At 43.5% G+C, this 26,896-nt stretch overlaps 2 long non-coding RNA genes across 2 annotated transcripts; one reads left to right on the top strand and one right to left on the bottom strand.

Annotated features, from left to right (window-relative positions):
• Positions 1-20,132: 20,132 nt before the first annotated feature.
• On the bottom strand, positions 20,133-21,729 carry LOC141025290 (uncharacterized). Its single transcript, XR_012186766.1, has 2 exons — positions 21,084-21,729; positions 20,133-20,571 (listed from the first exon to the last, which is right to left on the bottom strand). It is a non-coding gene; the product is annotated as an uncharacterized lncRNA (long non-coding RNA).
• On the top strand, positions 20,524-22,977 carry LOC141025289 (uncharacterized). Its single transcript, XR_012186765.1, has 3 exons — positions 20,524-20,739; positions 21,725-21,796; positions 22,673-22,977. It is a non-coding gene; the product is annotated as an uncharacterized lncRNA (long non-coding RNA).
• Positions 22,978-26,896: the final 3,919 nt, after the last annotated feature.

Genomic DNA, 26,896 nt, shown 5'->3' with positions numbered 1-26,896 from the left:
TTTCCAGTCATGAGTTCTCTCTTTTTGTTCCACCCAAAACTCTCACGCTCCTATATCTAAAAAACAAATCCAGTTTTGAACTTGTGTGGTGTTTATACTCTGCCTCCAGTAGAGTAAAGAAGTCCAACCACAATACTTTGCACTGTGCTTTGGTACTTAAAGTTAGGAGATATAGTTTCCCCAGGATAAATAACACTTCAGACGATCAGTTAAGCAGTCAAGTCTCACATCATCCCTGTATACGGGCGATGCCACTAATTAATGTAAATGCCAACTTGTTATTGGGATAGTAGTCAGTGGCGGACCTATAACTTATTAAATTTACACTATATATAATCTAATTTAGTCTAAATATCATCATAATTTCAGCATATAGTCTTAAAACAATATTAATTAGTTAGATATTTAGTCTTAGATATTTAGCCTTAGATATTTAGTCATAATTTCAGCATATAGTCTTAGATACATACTAAAATTCATTTTGCAATTTTGGACGGGGTGCCGCGTCACCCATGGTACCCCCACTAGATCCGCCACTTATAGTAGTTATTGTCTTTGTTCATTGCATTAATGGAAAAGGGTTGTTTGATCTGTTGACTGTTGGCCTTATCTAATTTTGGCATCCAAACTATAATATCATACAGACTTGGTTCTCAGTTTCTAAAATCAGATAATTTACGAACTCTAGGAAGATTGATGGATGATGGACATGATCACTTGCATGCCAGCTCAATTATAAGTTTTTTTTTGGAAAATTATGAAAATATTTCAATTTTTTTTAAATATAAGTTTGTAAAATTAGACATTTATAATATCAAGAATGATGATCAAACCAAAAAAAACGAAGAGATTGTGTTGAATATCCTATAGATCAATAATGTAGGACAAGCAGATGAAACAATATGGGGTTCAAATTATTATATCTGAGCTTTCTCGACTCCCTTTTTTCCCTATAATACTTCTGAATTTATGTTTTAAGGATTTCATATTTCCCTGGTTTGTAACATTCCCATGTTTCATAGATCTTTTCTGCAAATATTTATCTTTTTGTTGCTCCGTTGTTTGTCAAAGGTTTCTCCTAGTTTTGTTCATTAAAGATATTATTTAGGGGGTCCCATATTAAATTTTATAAATCTGAATCTTCTAAGAAATGATTTATCTTTTTTGCATAGTGAGGAGACACTGCTGTGTCGTTGGTCTAAATGCTTCGAATGTGGTGAGTGCCCAAATCAATCAATTTTCTACGGTTAAGGATCAAGTTTGTCAGGCTTGGAGTATATGATCAAAATTTAGACTTGGCCAATTTTCCAGGTTTATGGATAAATGATTTCCTAAACTAATTACAGTTTCATGATATACCATTTTCCTTTCCTCTAAAATGAAAGAAGAATAGGCGTGTGGTCAACCAAAAGTTTGTTAGTGAAAGGGGACTCATGCATACATCATCGATCATATGCAATAATGACTTTTTAAGGGATGTGCACTGATGACTTTATTATGCACCTTCTACATAACAAAGTCGCTTGGGAGGGGCGATTGGCAAAACGAGGGCCTTCCCTGCCCCACCCCATCTCTCCTCCCCTTCTTTCCCACCTCGCAGCCACCGAAGCATGGCAAGGGCAAAGCTTGACTGGCGAAATAGTGGTGGCGGGATTTCCTTCTTGCATTGTAGAATCCCATGCGACCGGAGAGAGGTGGCAGACTCGTGCGGCGCCAGTGGTGGTGGAGGTCAGACACCGGGGCTGTGTAGGAGATATGCCCTAGAGGCAATAATAAATGTTATTGATTATCTCCTTGTTCATAATTATGTTTATGTTCCATGCTATAACTGCTGTGGTTCCCGAGCCCGTATATCCATAAAGGCTCTGGGGAGAACCCATATGCACGTGTGGAATAATAAACGGTAAAATGTATTCCTAGTCGTGCCTCTAAGACTAGCTCAAGTGTTGCATGATGATTATGTTTTCCCAATCATGGGCATGTCTATGCCAAGCAACTTTGAGGGCACAATGTCAGGAAGGACATTTGTGTTGAATCGACCCGAATTGATGTTATGCTATGAGATTCATTCGTCACAAGTTTATTGGTACATAACACAGAGATGGTTAACGTTTGCATGATTCCTTAGACCATGAGAGTATCGAGTTTCTTCATGCTTGCTTCATGAACTTTGGGGTTTGTTAAACGTCATCCGTAAATGGGTGGCTATTACGGCGGCTTACGGGTTCATGGAAAAGTGTGTCAAGTAACTTGATAGCTCAAGATTGGGATTTGCTCCTCCGACGATGGAGAGATATCTCTGGGCCCTCTCGGTGTTACGGTATCCATCATCGTCTGGCCAGACACTTTGTGATTTGATCACGGGGATGCCGGAATACGATAACGAGAAAAAGAGAACAATACCGGTAACGAGGTAACTAGCATAGTGGACAAGTTGTTGATCCACGGGAATGCCAACATGTCTCACCTCGGGTATTTGTAACATATCGCGAAGCAACAGGAATAGCACACGGCAACTGGAGGTTCACTCGAATATTTATTCGTGTGGGTATAGGGGTCAATATGGGTGTCCACGGCTCCGATGTTGATCATTGATCGGAAGGGGTTCCGGGTCATGTCTATACTTCACCGAACCTATAGGGTCACCGCTTAAGGGTCATCTATCTGCTGAATACTAGACAGGGAGTCTGAGAGAAAATCACCGAAAAAGTTTCGGACACCGAAAAGTTTCGGACAGCGGAATCGTACCGCAGAGAGAGGTCATCGGATAAGTTTCGATGATACCGAAAAGTTGTTTCGGGATACACCATTAAGTCAAATTGGTTTCGGCACATGCCTGATAATTCTTGGAGGATGCCAGAATCATTCTGGAAGCTTTTTGGAATTTTCTGAGATAAAAACCGGAAATGTTCCGGAGCTGCCAGAGCCACTTCAGATGCGTTTCGCAGATGAAAATCACTAAAACCGGAATTGTTTCGGAACGCGTTGAAAATCATTTTAGTGGGTACTGGAAATGTTCTTAGCCCACATAAATATTTTCAGTTCGATCAGACGCTAAAAAATGTCGTCGTGAATAGTGAAAATCAGCTTTATGGTTACTTTATGGAAAGCCACCTTTTGGGGCTTTGCTCCAAAAGATCTTGGGGATGACATGGATGGATAGGAGCCATTTTTTGGGCCCCTCATGGGGGTGTGGCCGGCCACATGGGGTATCCCCCCTTGGGGACCCTCTTGTTCCTTGGTTTCACTCCTAGGTCCTTGTGGAAGGACTTCATTCATGTGCATTTTGGGTTTTTTGTGAAACTACCCTACCCCCTTGGGATTTCCTATAAATAGAGGTGGAGGGGCAGCCCTCCACACTCATCCCTTGCTCTCATACACATGCCATGCATTATCTGGCTTCTTCTCTCCCTCCCACGAAAAGAGTTTCGTAGAGCCGTAAGGCTGTCTGGGTTCCGGCAGGAACTAGTTCTGGACGGCGAAGCCCTGCCGGATAGATGACACCGTATGTGTGCAACTCTGTAGAGAGATCGTAGTTTCGGTCTTAGTTCGTGAGTGCCTCCCGAAGGGCTGTCCGTGTGACCGTCCGAGTTTCGAAGGTCCTCCCGAAGGGCTGTCCGAGTGACCGTTCGAGTTTCGAAGGTCCTCTCGAAGGGCTGTCCGCGACACCGTCCGGGGGGGCTGTTCGACCGCCTCCCGGAGGGCTGTCTGAGGAGCAGATGAGGGTATACATCCTCGCGGTTGGGAGGTTGTAAATCCTAGCTGCGGGGATCTGCACCGCCGATCGTCATCGACTCTACTTCCCGCTGCGCTACGAGTCGGTAACGAAAAAGATCAAACCATGTATGCAGTCTCCATAGTGGTCCTGGGCTGGTGCGTAGGTCGGAAATTTTTTGTTTTCTGTCGCGTTCCCCTAAAGTGGCATCAAGAGCCATGCTATGCGTAGATGCAGGTTTCGATCTAGAATACATGGAGATGTATGGGTATTGCATAATATAATTAGGTAGTAGATGAGATCTATTGCTGAAAATTATTTATGCGGGTGACAGATGAAATCTGTTACCCGAGGTTCTTGTTGCTTCCCTAGAATTTGCGTTTGCTCAATCTCGAGACAGCATGGTGGAATTTGACAAAGTTCTGGCAATCCGTGATCCTGATTGATCATGGAAGTGCTATCAGTTCTTTGGGTTCTGCCGTAGTCAAAAGAAAGATGAAATTCGCAGATGAAAGGGCATTGCAGATATGATCTGCACGGGGGTCAAGCGTATGACGAAGTTTAGTATGGGGCTCGAGATTTAATTATCCCGTGTTTCATACACCCCGAGATGTTAATCTAGCAACTTGAATAATCATACTTGATGATAAAACGTTGGTCGCTGCGGTTTAAGTCAAAACCTTAGAAGCCACGTAAAATAAATTTTGCATAAACCGATTAGAGGCGTCTAACTTGGTTTTGCAGGATGTGCATATGATGTGGTATAGCAGTGCTCATACTAATTCGATTATGTATGAGATGACTATATGATGTAATTTGATTAACATGACCTGCGTGTCATGATTCGGCATGATGGTTGGAGCCATATGATTGCACTTTAATGACCTGCGTGTCAACCTTGTTGTAATGCATTATTTTGTTAGCTATAGAGATAGCAATATTATCTGGTGCATCGACAAGGTGGTGGCAATCTTCGCGAAGGTGAACACCGACGCGAATGCCGAAGACGAAGAAATGAAAGACTTCTCCGTCAGAAAGGGCTATACCATATCATGCTATTATGAATTGCCTGAGATGTTTATCCCTTATGATGCACCCTTCTTGATTGCGCGGTAGTCGCTTTTATTAGGGTGATCTCTCACTTAAAATACCAAGTAGTTAGTGTTCTCCCAAGTGTAGCACCGTCACGGCACCTATCTTTTCGGGGTGCGCCGTGTCACACGGGTACGAACGATTAGAGAAGTGTGAGGCGGGTGAGTTGAGACCTCGCAGCGAGATCACTTGGTTGTCTTGACGTTCAGGCATGACCGTCATGAGCTCGGAACACACGCATCGAAAGATGAACAAGAGTCACATAGAGATGTGATTGGCAAGTTGGCCTACCGGTTGAGATTTTTCGTCATCAGTGGTGTTACACCAATGGCGAACAATTGAAATGTGGGTCTTGTATCACTCACAATCAATTTTGAGAGATATTGATTTGAGTGGGAGCGCACTGTTGAATTAACATGTTTAATTCTTAGTGCAATTAATTATGAACATTGTCTAAGTGTTATATGCAAAATAGTTGTAGTATAATGGCTCGCATTTCCACCTTCCCTGTTAAAATTGAATAGCTGTTAAATATTTGGTTAAAACTTTACGATTGGTACCGTAATATGAGGATTGTCCTCAAAAGTGCCGAGAAGGACTTTGTCCTATCGCATGCTTTCCGTATCCTCCCGCTAATGCTATGGATCATGTGACTCTTGTCCTTTGATCCAAAAGCTATAATTCCGTTTCAGTCAAGTGCAATATGTTTGCTTCCATGAAACCCAAACTTCGAAAGTTGGGATAGTTATATGATATTCATGGAACTGAAAATTATTTTCAGATACAAACAAAGCAATGTTTGTTTACAAGTATTAGTAAAAGTGTTTACTATGCATTTGACTGTTGGGAAAGGGATCCAGAAGAACGCCTGTCATATAATGGAAGGTGAATAAAACAACAACTTAAAGAGAAAGGAAGTGTCCAAAGGGTGTTAGTATGACTTACACGCCTAGGAAGTCCGGGGCTAACGCCACTCTTAAGTTGGGTGCTTCTTTTGCGAGTAGGAGAAATACTAAAAGTTAAACTGTTAGAAGTATAAAGGCAGAAAGAAAGATGACTGGAATATCCAGCTCATGTATGAATGTCATACAAGTTTTTGATGTATAGTAGGCTGTTCAAAGATATAGTTCTTGGGAATTATGGTTAAACATGTTAATCACTAATTCTTGGGTATTGTGAGTTAATCACAAAGATACCCGCTCGATTGCATTCAATTGCGAATCACTGTAAGAGCTACTGTGGCCTAAAAAGACTAGCCAGAAATGAGGTTAAGGTATACACAGGGAACATAGTAAATGTTACTATACCTTCCATCGGTGTATTGCCGTCTGTATTTATTTTCATAATTCATTTAGAGTTTTACAAACTCTAGCCCAATGCATAAGGTATCTTGCAAGAAGGTTGTTCATAAGAGAACCTTTTATGTTCGATGTTATGAATAACACAAGGGCCATACTTTCATTATGAATGAGATGTATGTTATGAATATTGATAATAATACAATACCTCTGGGTTTACTTTCATAATTCATTTTAGAGTTTCATACACTCTAGCCCATTGCACAATGTTTGTTGCAAAAGAGTTGTTCATAAAAACAACAATTGTTGTTAAGTATTATGAATAACATGAAGGGTCATGCTTCCATCCAAGATGGGACGTATGTTATGAATATTGAGGGTAATATGATACATCCATAACACTGACGCTAAATGTCGCAAGACTAAAAGAATACCACACAAGTGTGGCACTACATTTGGTCACATTGGAGAAACCCGCATGGAAAATTCCATTATGATGGATTTTGAAGTCTTTTTGATTTTGAATCATCTGACACTTGCAACTTTCCTCCGAAAAGTGAAGTGACTAAAATACCGTTCATAGGCCCTAAGGAACGAACAACAAACTTATTAGTGATCATACATTTGATGTGTGTAGTCCGATAAGTGTTGTTAGTGGTGGATTTATTTATCTTCAGAAATGACTCAAGTAGATATATGGATATTTACTTGATGAGACGTAAGTCTGGATCTTTTGAAATCATTCGAAAGGTTTTCAAAAATGAAGTAGAAGTTATTGTAACAAGAAAATTATGTTTCTGCAATTTGATTGCACAAAGGAATATTTGAGTTACATGTTTAGCAAATGTCTGATGAGTTGTGAAAGGGGTTTCATAACTTGCACCTCCCGGAACACCACTGCAAGTGAAAAGTCCGTGGAGATGTAATCTAACCATTTATGACATGGTAAGGTCAAAGATGACATAAATAAATTTGCCATTATCCTTTTTAAAGTGATGCTTTAGAGACTGCGGCTTTTACACTGAAAAGAGCTACATCGGGTCTGTTGAAATGAAGCCATGGTATGGTACGCCCAACCATGTTGTATCTTTTCTTAACATTTGGAATATGGGGCTTGTGTAAAAGGTTACAAACCTATTCCAAATCAGACAAGTGCTACTTTGTAGGTTATCCCAAGTCATTGGGTATTCCTCCCTCACTATACCGAGGCAAATAGGTTTGCCACAAAGAACGGTATGCTTTTAAAGAGAATGGTTCTTTCTAAAAGGTGAGTGGGAGAATAGTGCAACTCGACGAGATAAACAGTATCTTCATCAGATCAAAGGAAAGAGACCTTGGAAGTAATTCCAGAGTTTCCTACTGTGACTGATACGGAAGTCTCTACAATGAAATGTATGAACTTCGGTCGAACTTGCAGCTGAACCACGTAGGCAAGGCTCGTGCAAACCTCTCAGGTGCGCAAACGAGATATTGTTGTTAGACAACATTATACCTACGATGCACAAGGAAGCGTTGATGGGCCCTGACTCCAGAATTGGCTAAATGCCAGTACAATCCGAGTTAGTTTCAACATAAGTGATTCAAGATTAAAACCTTGATACACCTTTCGGAAGACTTAGAGTCTAACGGATATTTATGAAACTTAAAACTGATACGGATAAAAATGTTTTATCCATAAAGCTCGACTTGTTGAAATAACAAGTTCAAGAGTTGACTACGATGAGGTTGTTTTCATCGTAGCGATGCTTAAAGTCGGTTCGGGTTGAACTAGCAATTAATACATATTTCAATCATGAGATATGAAACATGGATGATAAAAGGATTTCCATCTAATGGAAATGAAAGCTAGGACTTGTATATGATACAGTCCAAAGTAATTTGTCGATCCAGAGGATGCTAGTAGGTATGCAAACTTCAGAGTTCCAGCAATGGACAGAAGAGAGCAAAATGGAGTTGGAATCTTCGTGTTTTGATGAAATGGTCAAAGGGGTTTTGACTTCATCAATGGGTAACGAAGATGCTTGTAATTCAAGAAAGTAAGTGGGAGCGTAATAATATTTCTAAAAACCTTATGTGCTTGGCACATTGGTAATTGGAAATAAATTTCTTGACACAAATTAAGACTTCATTTGAAAATAGTTTTCGATGAAGTGCTTAGGCTAAATAGCCTCAATATTAGGCATGATGATCTATGGAGATAGATTTACCTAATGGGGCTAAGCAATGAATACATATTGACAAGATGCTAAAACCTTTTAGCACTTAAAACGCCAAGGAGTGATTCTTGCCAAAGTCACATGGAAAGAGTTTTTGCAAGACTCGGTGTCCCAAAACACTGATGAGTAAAATACATGATGCAGATTCCACACACTTTTGTGTTTGGATTAATCATGTATTCCATGGTATGTAAAACAACCAGATATGTCCGATACTCCCAAGGTGTTGCGAGTATGGATACCAAAGTGATCAAATTACTGATCATGGGACAACAGTGAAAGATGTCACAGAGTACTAGAGTAAGTACTGATGACATGGTTTTCTCGCAAGCAGAGATCATGAAGAGTTCGTTGTAAAATGTTACATCGATACAGTCTTCATCTTTTCTCCATGCGATTTTCGATTTAAATTAAGGGTTTTGTGTAACACACAATGTGGTGGCACAGTTAGTTGGAATTTGTTCAAGCTAGTTACTGTGGCGAATTCTATAACAAGGGCTAAGTATGTTGACGCTTTAGAAGCGACAAAGAAGATGTTGAATCATATAGTTCATTCATGAACTTAGTATACTTCCAAGATGGCTTTTGACAATGGTACACTACTGCAGGTAGTTGCTCCATAATTCAGTCTGAGGAATCCAGGTTCGACCTGTGATTCACATACATACAAAGCCAAGTCCACACAAAATATGAATTTTGTGAAAATGCGAGGACATGCAAAGATACACACGGAACTGAAGTCGTCAGATCCGTTGGACATCAGGCTATACCACAAGCGAAGCATATTTACACCGGTGTGCCACAGGTGTGAAGTGCATTAGCATAAGCTAGATTATTGTCTCTAGTGCAAGTGGAAGTCTGTAGGAGATATGCCCTAGAGGCAATAATAAATGTTATTGATTATCTCCTTGTTCATAATTATGTTTATGTTCCATGCTATAACTGCTGTGGTTCCCGAGCCCGTATATCCATAAAGGCTCTGGGGAGAACCCATATGCACGTGTGGAATAATAAACGGTAAAATGTATTCCTAGTCGTGCCTCTAAGACTAGCTCAAGTGTTGCATGATGATTATGTTTTCCCAATCATGGGCATGTCTATGCCAAGCAACTTTGAGGGCACAATGTCAGGAAGGACATTTGTGTTGAATCGACCCGAATTGATGTTATGCTATGAGATTCATTCATCACAAGTTTATTGGTACATAACACAGAGATGGTTAACGTTTGCATGATTCCTTAGACCATGAGAGTATCGAGTTTCTTCATGCTTGCTTCATGAACTTTGGGGTTTGTTAAACGTCATCCGTAAATGGGTGGCTATTACGGCGGCTTACGGGTTCATGGAAAAGTGTGTCAAGTAACTTGATAGCTCAAGATTGGGATTTGCTCCTCCGACGATGGAGAGATATCTCTGGGCCCTCTCGGTGTTACGGTATCCATCATCGTCTGGCCAGACACTTTGTGATTTGATCACGGGGATGCCGGAATACGATAACGAGAAAAAGAGAACAATACCGGTAACGAGGTAACTAGCATAGTGGACAAGTTGTTGATCCACGGGAATGCCAACATGTCTCACCTCGGGTATTTGTAACATATCGCGAAGCAACAGGAATAGCACACGGCAACTGGAGGTTCACTCGAATATTTATTCGTGTGGGTATAGGGGTCAATATGGGTGTCCACGGCTCCGATGTTGATCATTGATCGGAAGGGGTTCCGGGTCATGTCTATACTTCACCGAACCTATAGGGTCACACGCTTAAGGGTCATCTATCTGCTGAATACTAGACAGGGAGTCTGAGAGAAAATCACCGAAAAAGTTTCGGACACCGAAAAGTTTCGGACAGCGGAATCGTACCGCAGAGAGAGGTCATCGGATAAGTTTCGATGATACCGAAAAGTTGTTTCGGGATACACCATTAAGTCAAATTGGTTTCGGCACATGCCTGATAATTCTTGGAGGATGCCAGAATCATTCTGGAAGCTTTTTGGAATTTTCTGAGATAAAAACCGGAAATGTTCCGGAGCTGCCAGAGCCACTTCAGATGCGTTTCGCAGATGAAAATCACTAAAACCGGAATTGTTTCGGAACGCGTTGAAAATCATTTTAGTGGGTACTGGAAATGTTCTTAGCCCACATAAATATTTTCAGTTCGATCAGACGCTAAAAAATGTCGTCGTGAATAGTGAAAATCAGCTTTATGGTTACTTTATGGAAAGCCACCTTTTGGGGCTTTGCTCCAAAAGATCTTGGGGATGACATGGATGGATAGGAGCCATTTTTTGGGCCCCTCATGGGGGTGTGGCCGGCCACATGGGGTATCCCCCCTTGGGGACCCTCTTGTTCCTTGGTTTCACTCCTAGGTCCTTGTGGAAGGACTTCATTCATGTGCATTTTGGGTTTTTTGTGAAACTACCCTACCCCCTTGGGATTTCCTATAAATAGAGGTGGAGGGGCAGCCCTCCACACTCATCCCTTGCTCTCATACACATGCCATGCATTATCTGGCTTCTTCTCTCCCTCCCACGAAAAGAGTTTCGTAGAGCCGTAAGGCTGTCTGGGTTCCGGCAGGAACTAGTTCTGGACGGCGAAGCCCTGCCGGATAGATGACATCGTATGTGTGCAACTCTGTAGAGAGATCGTAGTTTCGGTCTTAGTTCGTGAGTGCCTCCCGAAGGGCTGTCCGTGTGACCGTCCGAGTTTCGAAGGTCCTCCCGAAGGGCTGTCCGAGTGACCGTTCGAGTTTCGAAGGTCCTCTCGAAGGGCTGTCCGCGACACCGTCCGGGGGGGCTGTTCGACCGCCTCCCGGAGGGCTGTCTGAGGAGCAGATGAGGGTATACATCCTCGCGGTTGGGAGGTTGTAAATCCTAGCTGCGGGGATCTGCACCGCCGATCGTCATCGACTCTACTTCCCGCTGCGCTACGAGTCGGTAACGAAAAAGATCAAACCATGTATGCAGTCTCCATAGTGGTCCTGGGCTGGTGCGTAGGTCGGAAATTTTTTGTTTTCTGTCGCGTTCCCCTACAGGCTGCAGCCCTGACACATTATGGTGGTGGCCATGCCATAATCTCTGTGGAATTAGCGTGGTGGCCGATCTCGGATGTGGTGGTGATTATCTGTGAAGGCTTTATGATCCATCCCACAGGAGGCTCAGGGTTTGTAGTGCTCGCCTTGACCTTGAAAGGTGTTTGTAAAGGTAGAGCTTGTGACTACATTTCTACTTGATGTGTGGATTCGGCCCTATCCGGCGTGCGCCACGTGAGTACCTAAATCGGCTTTGTCTTGGTGGTCTGGAATCTGAACATCACAGGACTAATGTTGACGGTGACTGTCCCTAGGCACTACTGAACAACATGTGTTGCGCAGGCATGATTACAGTTGTGTGGCTAGGTCCACATAAGGACTTTGCATGAGTGTGGTTGTGCGATGATGGATCGATAAGTGGTGGCAGCACAGGGCAATTTGGTTAGGTGGGCACATCGAGTGCTGGGTCTCGAGTTCTTGGGATCAAAACTCTAAGTTTTGCCCTCTTTGGTTGAACCTAGCATTGACTTCATGCTACATTTCCTTTTGTTAAATGCACTGCCTGGAGTTTGCTCATATTTTTCATTTGGATGAAAACTCATAATCTGGCATGACTGTTTTGTATCCACGAATTACGATTTTCCTTTTAATAAGGTTCGAGGGCTTTCACCCGCAAAAAAAAGGCTCGAGTTCTTCTTTCACAAGAACAAAAGCACATTTTCATCTTTCGTATACTAGTTTTTTACTTATTTTTAGCACATGTTTGGATAATGTATCAATTTTACTTCCACCCTGAGTGGTAAGTCAATCAACACGAAGAGTTTTTGTTTTGTTTACATATGTTTAACTTTTGGTAATATAAAGTTGGAGACTCTCCTTCTATGTACTTTTTAAAAAACATCAAGAAGGTTGCTCTGTTTGAATTGACTGTTTTTTTCCTGATTTGATAGCTTTATTTGGTGTATGGGTTTTCATAAGGCGGATGTGAAATTCTCCACTAAGATTGTCAACACTTCTTCAAAAATTAAATCACCCATAGTTTAAAAAACATGCAGCCGCAGTGGAAATAAATGGCCACAACAGCATGTGAAGTTTCGTGAAGAGTAACGTCGAGGCCACACACTATGTTCATTCCTTGATCTTATATAAATAACTAGTTTGGTGTGCATCACAATCATGTTTGTTAGAGGGACAATGACCAAGTGCGCGAGGAGAGAAAAAATGACAAGAATGATTAGTGTCACCGACAGTCAGATGGTGAAATCTCTTAGGGAGTGAGATGCATAGGGAATTTGATCAACAGACACCATCAGAAGATTGGTCCAAAGTTGTGCAGTAGAGTTGGAAGGACAATTGTAGTGTTGACATCTATATTCCTAGGACTCTAGAGGCTGCGGGCTAGTCTTCTTATTAAGCTAGGATTCTATTGTTAGAATGCACGATGTAATCCTTCCTTGTCTCTCACGTTGTAGGGATCTTCTCCTGATCGTACTCCATCTTGGTATGTGCTATTGGGCTCCTACCCCTATAACATGAAACCATTGGCTCCAACAAACACAACGTTCTACCAAAGTGTACATGGTATCAGAACCCTGGTCTTCCTATTCGTCTAGCTATCGACAAACCAGAACCATATCACATCGCGAGACACCCCAAGTTGGATAGACCAAAAACCCTTCGCCAAAACCCCTCGAGAACCCTTTGCCAAAACCCCTTGCAACATAACCCATATTGAGAAACCGGCATGCATCTTGCCTATAAGTGTGCGGTGAACTGCTCCATATACTGTACGCGTGATTTCCTCCTTGTGAATGGGATGTATCAGAAACTTGAGTTTAAGATGAAATGTTCTGGCCTGGTTCCAGCGCAGGTTCCCTTCAAGTTCCACTGGAAGTCTCAGCGCCACCACCTTGGATAGGTCTGTGTCGCACGCCTGAGCAAACGCCGCTCTATCTAATGCTATATCCTTCTTTCCGCTATGACCAAGACGATGATGGAATGCACGTGCAAATACGCAGTGCTGAGCCGTTTGTTACTCCATTAGGAGTAGTACTCTTGACCAGCGAAGTCAGGTTAGTGTGTGCGTGTTCGAATCGAGCTAATTAAGGCAGGCAGCTTGCCGTGCGCCTGTACGTGCTTGCTTAGCTGGTCCAGCTTGGTGAGTCCGAAACAATCTGAGGCTGCCAGCTTCTCAGCATTTTCGTGTAGTACAGCCTCGCTCTCTTAGCTTTTCCTGCTAACAGAATCGCACAGCAAAACATTAGCCGCAAGTGTTTCCTTTTTTTTAGAACGAAGGCTCGAGAGAGAGCCCGGCTTTGAATTAACAAAGCCATCAACCGGCAGGGAGTTACATCGGACAGCACCTAACAAGAGGAAAAAGAAAAAAGACGGCAGATACATGGTGCTACTAGACAACTTACAAACCTCAACAACAGCAAGCACTACAACGAAATGGACAACAAAGCTTCGCTAGATGTCGATGAAGTCCCCAGCCGCAGAATGAGCACCAGAGGTGGAGCGGAAGCACTAACAAGATGAGACCCATCATAGGCATGGAGCATGCCCTCATCTGCACCAGGAGTGGTGAGCTGCAACAAACTACCCGAAACCATCTCCGAAGAGGACCCCTGCCCCTCGTCCTGGCTCGAAGGACGCCGTACCGTCGGAAGATGGGGAAGCTCACCCTAGAGCCAGATAAGATGGCAGCCACGAACAACCTTGAGAGATACTCAGCCCCGCCCCCAGCTGAGACGAGCTCGCCTTGGAAGATCCTCGCCCATACGCATAGAGCCACACACGAAGGGATGAAGCTATCAAGATTGAAGGTGCTGAGGAAGGACGCGCAGAACGATAAAATCGGACCACGCGACCGTCGATCCCCCAATCCCCAAATCAGAACGCCCTCGCATCTCTCGAACCACCTGAGCGGCACCTCCAGGAAGGTGACGGCGTAGAGCGCCGCTGCCGCCCCATCCAAAAGGATGCGGTTTTCACCCGGGGCGAGAGGGGGAGAGGGGAACAGAACCTCGACGGAGCCTCTAGGGAGGGGCACGGCAACAGTAGATGTCGTCACCGTCGTGGCCGGGCCACACCGGCCAAGGATTTCTCCCGGACTGCCGCCACTCCCGCACCCCAAACGCACCAGATCCGACGACCAGGGACCGCCAAGGACCAGCAGCGCCGGGGTGGAAGGAGCTATGAGAGGGGGAGGGAAAGACCTGCAGATCTGGCGCCGTCCGTCGGAGAAGACCGCACGCGCAGACCAGCCACCAAACAACCGCCGCCACCACGCCGCCCGCGCGGCCGAGGGGGCGGAGCAGCACCCGCGACCACTGCTCGCCGGAGAGCCAGCCGTCGCCTCTCCTTCCGAGGCCGCCGCCTCGGCGTCCGAGGCTCTCCGCACGGAGGCGGAGCAGCAGATCCTCGTCGTCATCGTCCTCGTCGGCCGCCCTGGCTTGCCCGGAGGCCTACTCTGGTGGCGGCGAGGGGGGAGCTAGCAGGGGGCGGCGGCGCGCGCTAGGGTTTTGTCGCCGCCCGAGTCGCCCCGAGCGGAGCGACGCGGGGGCTGTGGGGGGGGGGGGGGGGGGGGAACTCCGCAAGTGTTTCCTTTGTATGAAAAAAAAAGTTTATATTGATCCCGTCGCTTTAAGCGAGGCATCAGGTGAGCTAAATTGGGAGATCAAGGATTCAATCCCTGGTCTCCATGTTGATCTCAGGTGTTGCTAGCCACTCCACCAACGTCTCTCTCATGGTAAATTATAGAGTGCACCCTACTTGAGGCTATTTGAGCCTTTTTTCTGTTTCTTTTATTTTTCTTCTCCCTTTTTTTTCATTCTTTATTGCATTTCGTTTGGTTTTCTTTTATTTTTCTTCTCCATTTTTTATTCTCTATTTTGTTTCACTTTCTGTTTTTTCTGCGTTTCCCTTTTATTTTCATTCTGCATTTTTATATACATGTTAAACATTTCTTTCAAATACTTATTCAACATTTTTGAAATACCTGTTCAACATTTTTCAAAAAAATTCTTCAATATTTTTTATATACATGATCAACATTTTTTTTAAATATGCGTCCAACATTTTTTGAAATAATTTGTTTAACATTTTTCAAATACTTATTCTACATTTCTCGAATAATTATTCAACATTTTTTTATACATGATCAACATTTTTTCAAATACTTTGTTCAAAATCTTTTTAAATATTTGTTCTACATTGTTTGAAATACTTGTTCAACATTTTCCTAATACATGTTTAACATTTTTAAATACTTGTTCAACATTTTTCATATACCGTTCAACATTTTAAGTACTGATTCGAGATTTTTAAAATACGTATTCAACATTTTTAGTACTTATTCAAAAAAAATTAAAAACTTGTTCAACATTTTTCAAATACTAGTTCAACATTTTTTAATCCCTATTCAACATTTTCCTAAATGTGTTTTTGAGAGAGTGTTTTTGTGATATATTTTTTATAATATTTTAAAGCATACACAAAAGTAAGAAAGAAAGCAAAAACAGAAAAAAGAAAAAAACAGGAAACAACAGTTGCTTACCTGCGCACATGGGTCGGCCCATATGCTCGCTGGCTTCAGCGAGTCGGCACGCGCGACTCGCTGATCGCGAGAAATAGGCGCTGCGCACACTTTGCAGAGGGTTTCATGAGTGTAACACTCGCATACGTGTTTCGCCCTACCCTGGGCCGGCAAAGCCATGTTTGCGAGACTTTTTCCTTGGATACTCGGTAAATATTTTCCTGAGTGTTTTTATTAGGACTTGCCAAAGATTTGGTTTTTGGTATAAATCAATTAATATAGGCAGGTAGATGCCCTCAACAGGACGGTTTGCTTTGTATAATGCAAAGACATTGCTGAATGTAAAAACTCGACGAACTCGATGAACATGACATGGAAAGAATGTCTCAAGCTGCCACACAAGAAATATGGGTTCTTCCTCGGCCCCGGGCCCGGATGGTCTACCGGTCCATTTCTTCCAAGTACTTTTGCAGTCTATTAAGGGGGAAGTTGTGGCACTGTTCCGAGAATTGTCTTAAGGCGTCTTAGATATCTCCCGGCTGAACTATGGGATCATCTCTCTAATTCCCAAGATACCGGGAGCATCGGACATCAGGCAGTTTCGGCTGATCACATCTCTTAATGTGATCTTCCGGATTCTGGCCAAGGGCTACCCCATTAGGGCGGCCCCGATTGCATCACAGATTACCCACCTGAACAAGACCTCCTTAATTAATGGTCGGTTTATCCTAGATGGTATCCTGGTTCTTCGGGAGGTTCTCCATGAGGTGAAGCTGAGAAACCTCAAAGCGGGTTTTTTCAGGATTGACATCCACAAGGCGTACGACACCATTCATTGGTCCTTCCTTCGAGAAGTTCTGATTAGGAAAGGCCTTGACCAACATTGGATTGCCAGGGTGATGCAACTGGTGATGAGTGGCCGTTCAGCCATCAATATCAAATGGGGAGATGGTCCCCTACTTCCAAATGGCGCAAGGCATGCACCAAGGGGACCCATTATCCCCCTTTTAATTCAACCTCGTGTGGATGCCTTAGCAGGCATGCATATTAGACTTGGCAAAGAGGGCGGGTCATATCAGGGCCGGGTGGTACACCCTCACCCCCTAGGCTCGAGAGGGATTACCCACCCACAATATGCCGATGACACGATCTTGATGGTTGAGGTTCGGCCGCGGACATTATACACGTCAAATTCCTTTTGTTATGCTTCCAAGAAATATTCGGTCTTATGATCAACTTCAATAGGAGTGAGGTGATGTTATTAGGCTACTCCGGTGAGGAGAAGCGTCGGATCGAAACTGGCTTAACTGTCGGCTCGGATCCTTCCCGACGACATACCTTGGCATGCCGGTTAGTGACGACTCGCGGATACTTGAGAAGGACCTTCGGGCCACGATGACCAAGGTCCAATATAGGGTGGAGCCTCTTTAGGGTAGATGGCTCTCCAAGGCAGCCAAGGTCATTCTGATCAACTCCTCGCTCACTAGTTTACTCATGTATATCATGAGATTCTATAGTTTGAATGAAGCCCTGCACCATGACATCGCTAAGTATCTATCCCGCTTCTTCTGGCCCGGCAAAGGGGACAGGTAGAAGTACCATATGGTGAAATGGCCCGAGATCTGCAAACCCAAAGACCAAGGTGGAATCGGGGTGATCTCATCCAAAGGATGAATATAGCCCTTTTATCCAAATGGCTATGGCAGATCACCTCTGGGGAGGGCGATCTCTGGCTAGATATTATTCAAGCAAAGTATTTGCGTGGCCAACCACTAACGTTTGCCCGCGGACTGGAGGCTCCCAGTTTTGGCAGACGATCATTCAACCATCGACAGCCCTCTATCTTGGGTCCTCGATTGTGGTGGGTTCTGGAACTAGTACATTGTTCTGGCTCGACAGATGGTCGGGTACCCATCCTTTCACTATCCGCTTCCAGCCATTATTCAACATTTTCTCAGAGACCTCACCGTGGCTTCGTCCCTTGCAAACCTCGGGAGGGTCTCCTTTTGACAAACCTTTGGTCCCGAGGAGCGCGACCTTTGGACGGAGCTTGTTGCATGTGTGGCGCTACACACACCCAATCTCGACCACGATGTGCCTCGTTGGGATCTTGAGCCCAGCGGCCAATTTTCCACAAAATCGCTATATCACGCTATAGTGGGCACCCCAGGGCCTGTAGAGCTCAATCTCCCGTGGGAGATTAAATTGCCCCTGAAGATTAGAATCTTCCTATAGGAAGTGCGCGGCCGCCTTCGTTATGGTACAGAAGTGCTCAAACGCAACGGCCCTTCCAATGGCCTTTCCCATTGTGCTTAGTGCCTGAAGGCACGAAACACATTTCTTTACTTGGCCTGCTGCAAGGTATCTGTGGAGCTGCCTTCGCGGAGTCATGGGTGGCGGTTGGTGCCATGAGAACCTCCCTGACATGTTTTCCGAGGTTCTCGACTTTCCAACCGCGTCGCATCCATACCTTTGGGTCACTGTGGGTACCCTGGTTTGGACTTCGTGGACTATCTGCAACAAATTAGTGATTGAGCACATCATTCCTGTCCATGTGACTGACGCCGTATACAAAATGTGTGGCTTTCTATAGCTCTGGCGGCCGTTTAGCAAGCGGCATGATCGCACCTTCATCGATAGGATAATCGCCGACCTTCGGGCCGCGGCGGTGTCTAGAATGATAAAGGGAATGACATTGTCCTTGGACAAGCTTAACCACATCGTCTATCTTTCTCAAATAATCAACACATCTCATTGTAGGAACTTTGGAATGTTGAAGATATCACATATCATTTCCATTTACCCCTATCTGAGGAGACTTTTGAACAGTTTCAGACCTTAACGGAAAGGAGGAATGGAAACACACACACACACACACACAATATTAATCAGTATTTTCTCGGAAAGGAGGAATGGATATTCAGTCTATCTTGAAAATAACAAATCAAAGGTGTCTTTGGAAACAAATGCACTTTTCAAAAAAGAAAAACTGGTTCACAACTAATGTTTGTTGCTTCATTACAACTGTCAAAGTTGAGAGAGCAACTCTGCGGCAGACAAGACAAGAATGGTTATAATCAGGCAGAGATCCTTGATTGAGCACAAAATTATGAATTAGTTTAATTGACTGCCAATATTGCGTGCTGAACTACTCACGGCTTGCAGAAAGGTTGTATTTATATTTTCATCTTTCTTTCAAGTCCTTTCACAGGCTGTAGCAATGCATGCATGTTGCCCATAAATAGGTGGCTCACCCAGGTAGCATGATCAACGCCATGCCAGTTTCCTCCTCTTGCTAAGAGGAGAATATGAGAAAGGAGAGTTTCCAGTACATCATACTGATCAGCAAGTGCGCCGTGATCATGATTTCCTCGTTGTGAATGGGATGCATTAGGAGCTTGAGTGGAAGACAGCTAAAGCAAATTTGCTTTTAGCACAAGTTCCCTCCCTATTCAAGTGTTCGTGTCTGCACGGCTAATTTATCTGTGTCTTGATTGCACGCCTGTGCCAAGGCTACTCTGCTGAGTACTATATCCATCTCTCCGCTACGACAAAGATGGTGGTCCAAGACGGAAGTGCACACACAAGTTACTTGTACTGCAATGGTCAACGCAATAGGAACACTTTTTTTTTCAAAGGAAGATTACCCCCGGCCACTGCATGAAAATGATGCATGCAACCATCTTTAGGAACACATGCCGGCCGGATCAGTATATATTTATCTATACCTAATAATAAAAGCGGAGACTTTCATAGTTCTCTATATCCGTTGATCTTGTGGTAACCATGAGGATTGACAGGTGAGATTAAAAATAATAACTTTGGTCATGCCTCTCAATTGCTTCAAATGTTAAAACGATCGGACCAACAAACGCACCATCGAACAAAATAGGAAAAAAACTGGCTTGCTGGGCACGATCAAACAAAAGAGAAACCGGCTTGCTGGGCGACACGCACGCAAACCACGAACCTAGGATCCAATTGGTATGCTACCACACCAGCGCCCTAGTCCTAGCATGATTAACGGCTTGGCAGTTTCCTCGTCTTGCTAAGAGGAGAATATGAGAAAGGAGAGTTTCTAGTACGTCATACAGATTACCAATTGTACTGTGATCATGATTTCCTCGTTGTGAATGGGATGCATTAGTGTAACGACCCGTATTTTTTCACATAGTAATTCCACTCTTAACTAGATAATTAAGTAGAATCCATTAAGAAAATACATATCAGATTTCTTCAACAAGCATCATAACCACTCAAGTATATATATTTATATTCATAAACCTCAGACAGTATAGCTGTAAAAGTGTATTACAAATCTTTGGAAAAAAAATTAGGGAGACCATGCTATGCTAAGCTATACAGTTGGACCAACACAAAAATATCTCTGGGTCAACCAGAACAGCAAGACACATGGACCACCACCCTCACGTGCACCATATTAATAGTCAATTGGTCAACAGTATAGTCTATGTATGGGCTTCAACCTTCAGCCAATTAGAAGCTAGCACCTGTGAGAACAATGGAGAAGAGGATGGGCAGCCATACCAGCCAAGGGAGGTGGATATCGGATATTAGATGGCAAGGAGAGCAGAGTAAGCAACTGCCAAGTTTCACTCGTCTCAGCTCTACCCAAAATAGCCAGACCAAGCCCTCTTCTTCCCAGCAACACTAGCATTCCCCTGTCCAAAACCAACAAAGATCCAAGAACAATAAGTGAAGATGGTGACATGAGAAATCATCATTAGACTGAAGGGGACAGGCTAGAGCAAGAAGCTAGCCTACTGGACTGGGGTCTAGAGCATAGGAGCAGCAAGAGTAGGGCCAACAGAGAGAACAGAAGAAGAAAGGTGAGTTCTTCCTCTTCTGCCAGTTCTTAGTACACACATACACAAAGAGGCCTAACCCATATGCACACACAATATTCCTCAATGGATTTTCGCAGATGCACATAAAAGATAAGCCATCACAGTAGCATCACATCTCAGTTTAGGAAATAAAAGTATGAGGAAGAAAGGGGATACAGCCTCAAATAACTCAAATAAAAGGGATCAGGTTATTGTACAGTATCAGCACACCATAATCTTGAACAGGGAGTGATGAACTTGTTCAACACACACATGTGAGTTAATTTACTAAATCTGAGAACTTGAACGTAAAAAAAAATTAGGGAGGGGAACAAGGCATCACTAACCTGCACATATGTTCGATCTGCTCCATGGCCACGCACTGGAGCTCTAACCTGCACCATCCAGCATCACGGCGACGCCCAACACCGACCACTTCAATCTGGAGCAGGGAAATCACATCCCCAATAGGGTTTGACCTGCAAGCCAAAAAGAACACACACACACAGAGGGGATTAGAGAGTTGAGGCTGAAATTCATGGGGATAATATGGGGAATCACATCAGGGGAGAGAGAGTGTGGAGGATCTAGCAGCGGCATCTTTCCCGTCGCTGGCGGCGGCGCCGATCTGGGCAAGGAGCAGAGGAGCATCAGTCTGTACTATTACTTGTGTTCTTCCTGGACTAATAGTACTAGTGGGTGCTCTGTTCGGTTGATAACTACTAGTACAGAACTAGTACAGGGAAGAGAGAGATAGGTTTAGTTTAGAGAAAGGGAGAGGGCACGTGGAGGATAAATTAGCTTAGTAACATACCCAGGTGCACACCTGGACCTGGTACACGTACTAATGCAAGCTTAGTAAAAAGACATTAGAAGAAAGAAGAGAGTAATATTTGACTGTAGGATGACCACACTGCACCGGCGTATATTTTTATTTCCTTAGTATTCACTCGACTTAGTCTCGAAATATATATTTGCCGAACTGCAGGAAGCGAGTACAGTCAGGAGAAGGAGGCGCTACAGAAGCAAACTGAGTCCGGGTCTGAGTACGAGAACTCAGGCAAGCTCTCATTGATCATGCTGAGTAGAGCTACTTTTGAAAAACACTATTCTTTGCTGCATCTTATCATCAACTTGCATAAAATGTTTTGGGTAATAAATTGTGTGGAGTGACTGTTGACAAATAGTTGGGTTAGCTGATGGAGCAGCTAATCCATTGATTTATTTATTTTTATAATTATTCGGTGGGTAGAGGGTGCCCTGGATGGACATACGGGAAGGTGGGGCCCTCTACATATGGCTAGTATATTAAGATTAAATAACTTTCACTCGTTTTATGCGTCGTACTACAACTGTATCAACCATGGTCTCGTCTAAGACGAGTTTAGCCCAATACCATCAAGTTATTATACTCTCCACATGGGTAAGTAGTAGTAGGATGGGCGATGAGTTCCCACGCTAATGCCGGATGGGTGCATTAGCAAGCGCTATATATTAAACGTTGGTGGAGTGCGGGTTCTGAAACCTGACACAACGGCTAGTGATCACTAGCCGGGTGGAGATATAATATACAAATGGGAAAAAGCTTAGGTTCTGAACCATGTCTCGCATCTAAGGAAATGCAGATGGCAATTATGGTTTCGAGCTTTATGGGTAAAGTGATACAAACTCTGCAGAGTTAAAGAAAAACATGAATTCATGCCAGTCTCTTGGATTGGGGACTACGGGGACCTATTGGTGGTCTATTTCGCAATACGAGTGTTTGATAGCTTTTATAAATTGAAATGAACTTCTGCAACAAATATTTATTTTTGAAAGGTGTGAGTTGAGGTAGGACTTGTTGATCTATATTGAGCTATCGTGAGTGTTGCATTCTACTATTTGAGCTTGCTGAGTACTTTGTACTCACTCTTGCTATTAATCATCTTTTTCTTAGAGCAAAGCTTGTATGAGAATCCTACTGGACCAAGTGAGGAGAGCAATGGTGATGGCTACAACTACACAGGGGACCTAGATGTGGATCCATCTAGTGCTATGTACGATATGGATGCTACATATGGGGGTTGGGATGAATAATTGATGACCTAGCTATGTAATCCAGGAACCATTTTATCACCATCTATGTAGTACTACTAGTTGAAGCTCCGGTGTTATGAGATGTAATAATTTGGTGAACATGTGAGAAGCCTACCTAAGACTTTTAGCCCTGCGTGGCATGGTACTGTAATATAAATGACCATCTCTAGCTATTCCCTGTTGCAAATCTCTGACATGGATTATTATTTGACAAAACAAGATTTTGTCAAGAAATAATCCAAGGACTAGTGTCATTATCTATAATAATAATGACACGGGTCGTTACAATTAGGATGCATCTTGAGTTGAAGACAGGTAAAGCAAATATTCTTTTAGACCAAGTTCCCTCCCCATTCAGCTATTCGTGTCTGCACGGCCAATATATCTCTGTATCCATTGCACGCCTGTGCCAAGGCTACTCTGTTCTGCTGACTACTATATCCATCTCTCCTCTACGACGAAGATGGTGGTCGGAGATGGAAGTGCACACAGAAGCTACTAGTACCGAGTCTCTCTCGTTGCCTGTAATGGTCATCACGATAGGAACATGTGCTGGCAGGATCAGTATATATTTATCCTTTAGAAAGGCTTTTGCACTCTCAACCACCTTCCTCCGGCCTCCCCTGATCCTATCGCCGTTGGACCGGGGCCCCTCTGCGTGCTCCTCCGCCTCCCTGACGGTCTCTCACTCGCGCCAGTCCCAACCCGTGGTGGCAGTCCTATGGTCCTGCCGCCCACTGCTGCCTCCCTTGCCGTATTGGCCCTCACTCTCGGCAAGGCGGATGCAATCATTTGAGGTCCTATGGTCCGCGCTAGTCCCGAGTGCAAGATGCTTCCACTAGCCAACTGCAGCACACCCCGCCGTCAACTGCCTCAGGTTTATCTCCAGCAAGCAGGCAACGGCCCGTCTTCCTCCACCTCCATTATCTTTTCCAGCCCGGGAATGTTGGCTTAGAACATTGTCTTTTCAGGCCCGGGAAATCGTAGTTTGTTGATTGTCGCTAGAGGCAACCTATGTTTTTCTCCTTGACATAGAAAGTTGGCATGCCACTGTGTAATTTATTAAGTCTTGGAATTTGAAGCTACCATTTCTTTTATGTCTTTTTACGTTCTTCTATGATTCGTTTCTAAGTTAGTACATGCCTTTGTGTGGCTATGCATCTAGTCATGTACGCAACACTATAATGGTCATGACAAACAAACAGAAGTGAGTGCTTGAGCTCAATATTACTAACTGGATCGTGGGGGAAAAGAGTTTTGGAGGTTGATTTTCCATGTATCGTGTGTGCCATTTGTTTTAGGCCCTAGTATCCTATCACATGAATTCTGCTAACCTATTCATGTGATTCATCCTAAGCGATTTACCAAGTGTTACCTAATATAAAGAGGCACTGTTTGTTCCTCGTTGCTTACAAGCTCCTGAATGTCCTCATTTTGGCTGTGCATAATTCAGGTATTGAGGTGGCGGAATAAGGCACTGCTAGCGAAGGGACCATAGATGGCCATCACGATGATGGTGTGTATATTTGTGGTCGGGATGGTGTGCCCAGGATTGGAGATGGTGCCAATTAAGGTTGGCGATCCGCTGATCCGAGTGCAAATCGATTTCCATTGCGCCGCCTGAAGCCGAGACCGACAGGAGCAGTCATCCGTGTCCAGATAAAGTTGAGACCGATCGGTACTGGCTTCAAGTCCCGAGGAGTGATCCTTCCAGTCGCTAATCGAGTTGACGCCGCTGCTGCTCTACGTAGAAGTTTCAAGCCCCAAGAATCAATCAATCAATTTGCTAGTACTACTTCTAGTACGTGGGCGCTTTTCCACTAACTAGCACGTGTGATCTGATTGATTTCTCAAGCTGCTGTCAACTAGTACTAGTTACTACTAGTACTTCTGTTGATCACGTGGAGTTACAAATCACACTTTGGTTTTCGTTCGCTACGTCTACCCAGCGTACCAGGTGCTATCAGTTTAGTTTTTTGCTCCGCATTAATTAATTCTATCAAGAATTATTTCTTCCGACTTGTACTCCTTTGTGTACACAGTTTTATCGACTCATGGCATCCATGAAGTACGATCTTCCGCTGCTGGACCGTGATACAAGGTTTACCCTATGGCAAGTCAAGATGCGGGCGTTGTTGGCACAGTCTGACTATGATGAAACACTGGATAGTTTTGGGAAGAACAGAATTCAGGACTGGACTGATGAGGAGAAAAGAATTGATTGTAAGGCTTTGTCACAAATTCAACTCCATTTGCATAATAATATTTTGCAGGAAGTTTTGAGCGAGAAAACTGCCGCCGCTCTATGGTTAAAGCTGGAACGGATTTGCATGACTAAAAATCTCACCAGCAAGATGCATCTGAAGCAAAAATTATTCCTGCACAGGTTACCCAAGGGAGGTAATGTTTTGAATCATATTTCAGAATTTAAAGAGATCATATCTGATCTAGCTGCAATGGAGGTTAAGTATGAAGAAGAAGATACTGCTTTAATGTTACTTTGTTCACTGCCAAGTTCTTATACCAATTTTAGAGACACCATATTATACAGTCGTGATACTCTCACACTTCATGAAGTTTATGAAGCTTTGAACTCTAAGGAGAAGATGAAACTAATGGTGCCTCATGATGGTTCAAGTTCATCCCAAGCAGAGGGATAATCTGTTCGTGGCAGGACAAAGGAGAAGAACTTCAATAATGGAAACAGAGGCAAAAGTAAAAACGGCTACAGGGGCTGGTCGCAATCCAGAGACAAGAAATATTGCAGATATTGCAAAAGAGATGGGCATGACATCTCAGAGTGTTTCAAGTTGCAGAATAAGGAAAAGAGAAAAGGTAACAAACAAGGTGAAAATTCTGCTAACGTTGCTCGTGATGATAGTTCCGATGATGCTCTTTTCGTTATTGCTGGATGTGCTGAGACCAATGATGAGTGGGTACTTGACACTGCATGCACGTTTCATATGTGCCCACATAGAGATTGGTTTACTACTTTTGCTTCTACTACTGCTGCTGGTCCCGTTTTGGGTTTTGATAATTCACCATGCAAGATTGAAGACATAGGTTCCGTTCGAATTAAGATGTTTGATGGCACAATCAGAACTTTGACAGATGTTCGGTATATTCCGAAGATGAAGAGAAATCTTATTTCTATGAGCGCCCTTGATGGAAAGGGGTACAAATATTCAGGTGGATATAGTGTTTTGGAGGTCACCAAAGGTTCCCTTGTTGTGATGATAGGTGACTTAAGTTCGACCAATGGTCTTTATTACCTTCGAGGTTCTACCATTTCAGGTAACGCTACTCCTGTTATTTCAAAGAATTCTGATTGTGATGCTGCTAACCATTGGCATATGCGTTTTGGACATATGAGTGAACTTGGTTCAACAGAGTTATATAAGAGAGGTCTTCTTGATGGATATGAACATGGTAAATTGAAATTTTGTGAGCATTGTATCTTCGGCAAGCACAAGAGAGTGAAGTTCAACACTTCGACTCATACAATTGAAGGTATTCTTGATTTTGTTCATTGCGATTTGTGGGGACCATCTCGCAGAAAGTCACTAGGTGGTGCTAGTTACATGCTGACTATTATTGATGATTATTCGAGAAAAGTTTGGCCTTATTTCTTGAAGCATAAATATGAAGCATTCTCAGCTTTTAGAGAGTGAAAGATTATAATTGAGAGACAAACTGAAAAGAAGGTAAAGATACTTCGCACTGATAATGGTATGGAATTCTGTTCTAAGCAATTTAAGAATTATTGCAAGTCTGAAGGCATTGTCAGACATTACACCGTTCCTTATACTCCTCAACAAAACGGTGTTGCTGAGCGTATGAACAGGACCATTATTTCCAGAGCCCGTTGCATGTTGTCCAATGCAGGTTTGCATAGGCGTTTTTGGGCTGAGGCCGCTTCCACTGCATGTTATCTCATTAACCGTTCACCATCTATTGCTCTTAATAAGACAAATCCAATTGAGGTATGGTCTGGTTCACCTGCTGATTATTCACAGTTGAGAGTTTTTGATTGCACTGCTTATGCTCATGTTGATAATGGAAAATTGGAGCCTAGGGCTGTTAA

Source organism: Aegilops tauschii, chromosome 6, assembly GCF_002575655.3.
Source record: "Aegilops tauschii subsp. strangulata cultivar AL8/78 chromosome 6, Aet v6.0, whole genome shotgun sequence".
In the NCBI taxonomy this organism is placed as follows: domain Eukaryota; kingdom Viridiplantae; phylum Streptophyta; class Magnoliopsida; order Poales; family Poaceae; genus Aegilops; species Aegilops tauschii.
The sequence above is the reverse complement of the archived record's forward strand: the minus strand, read 5'-3'. Positions and strand labels throughout refer to the sequence as shown.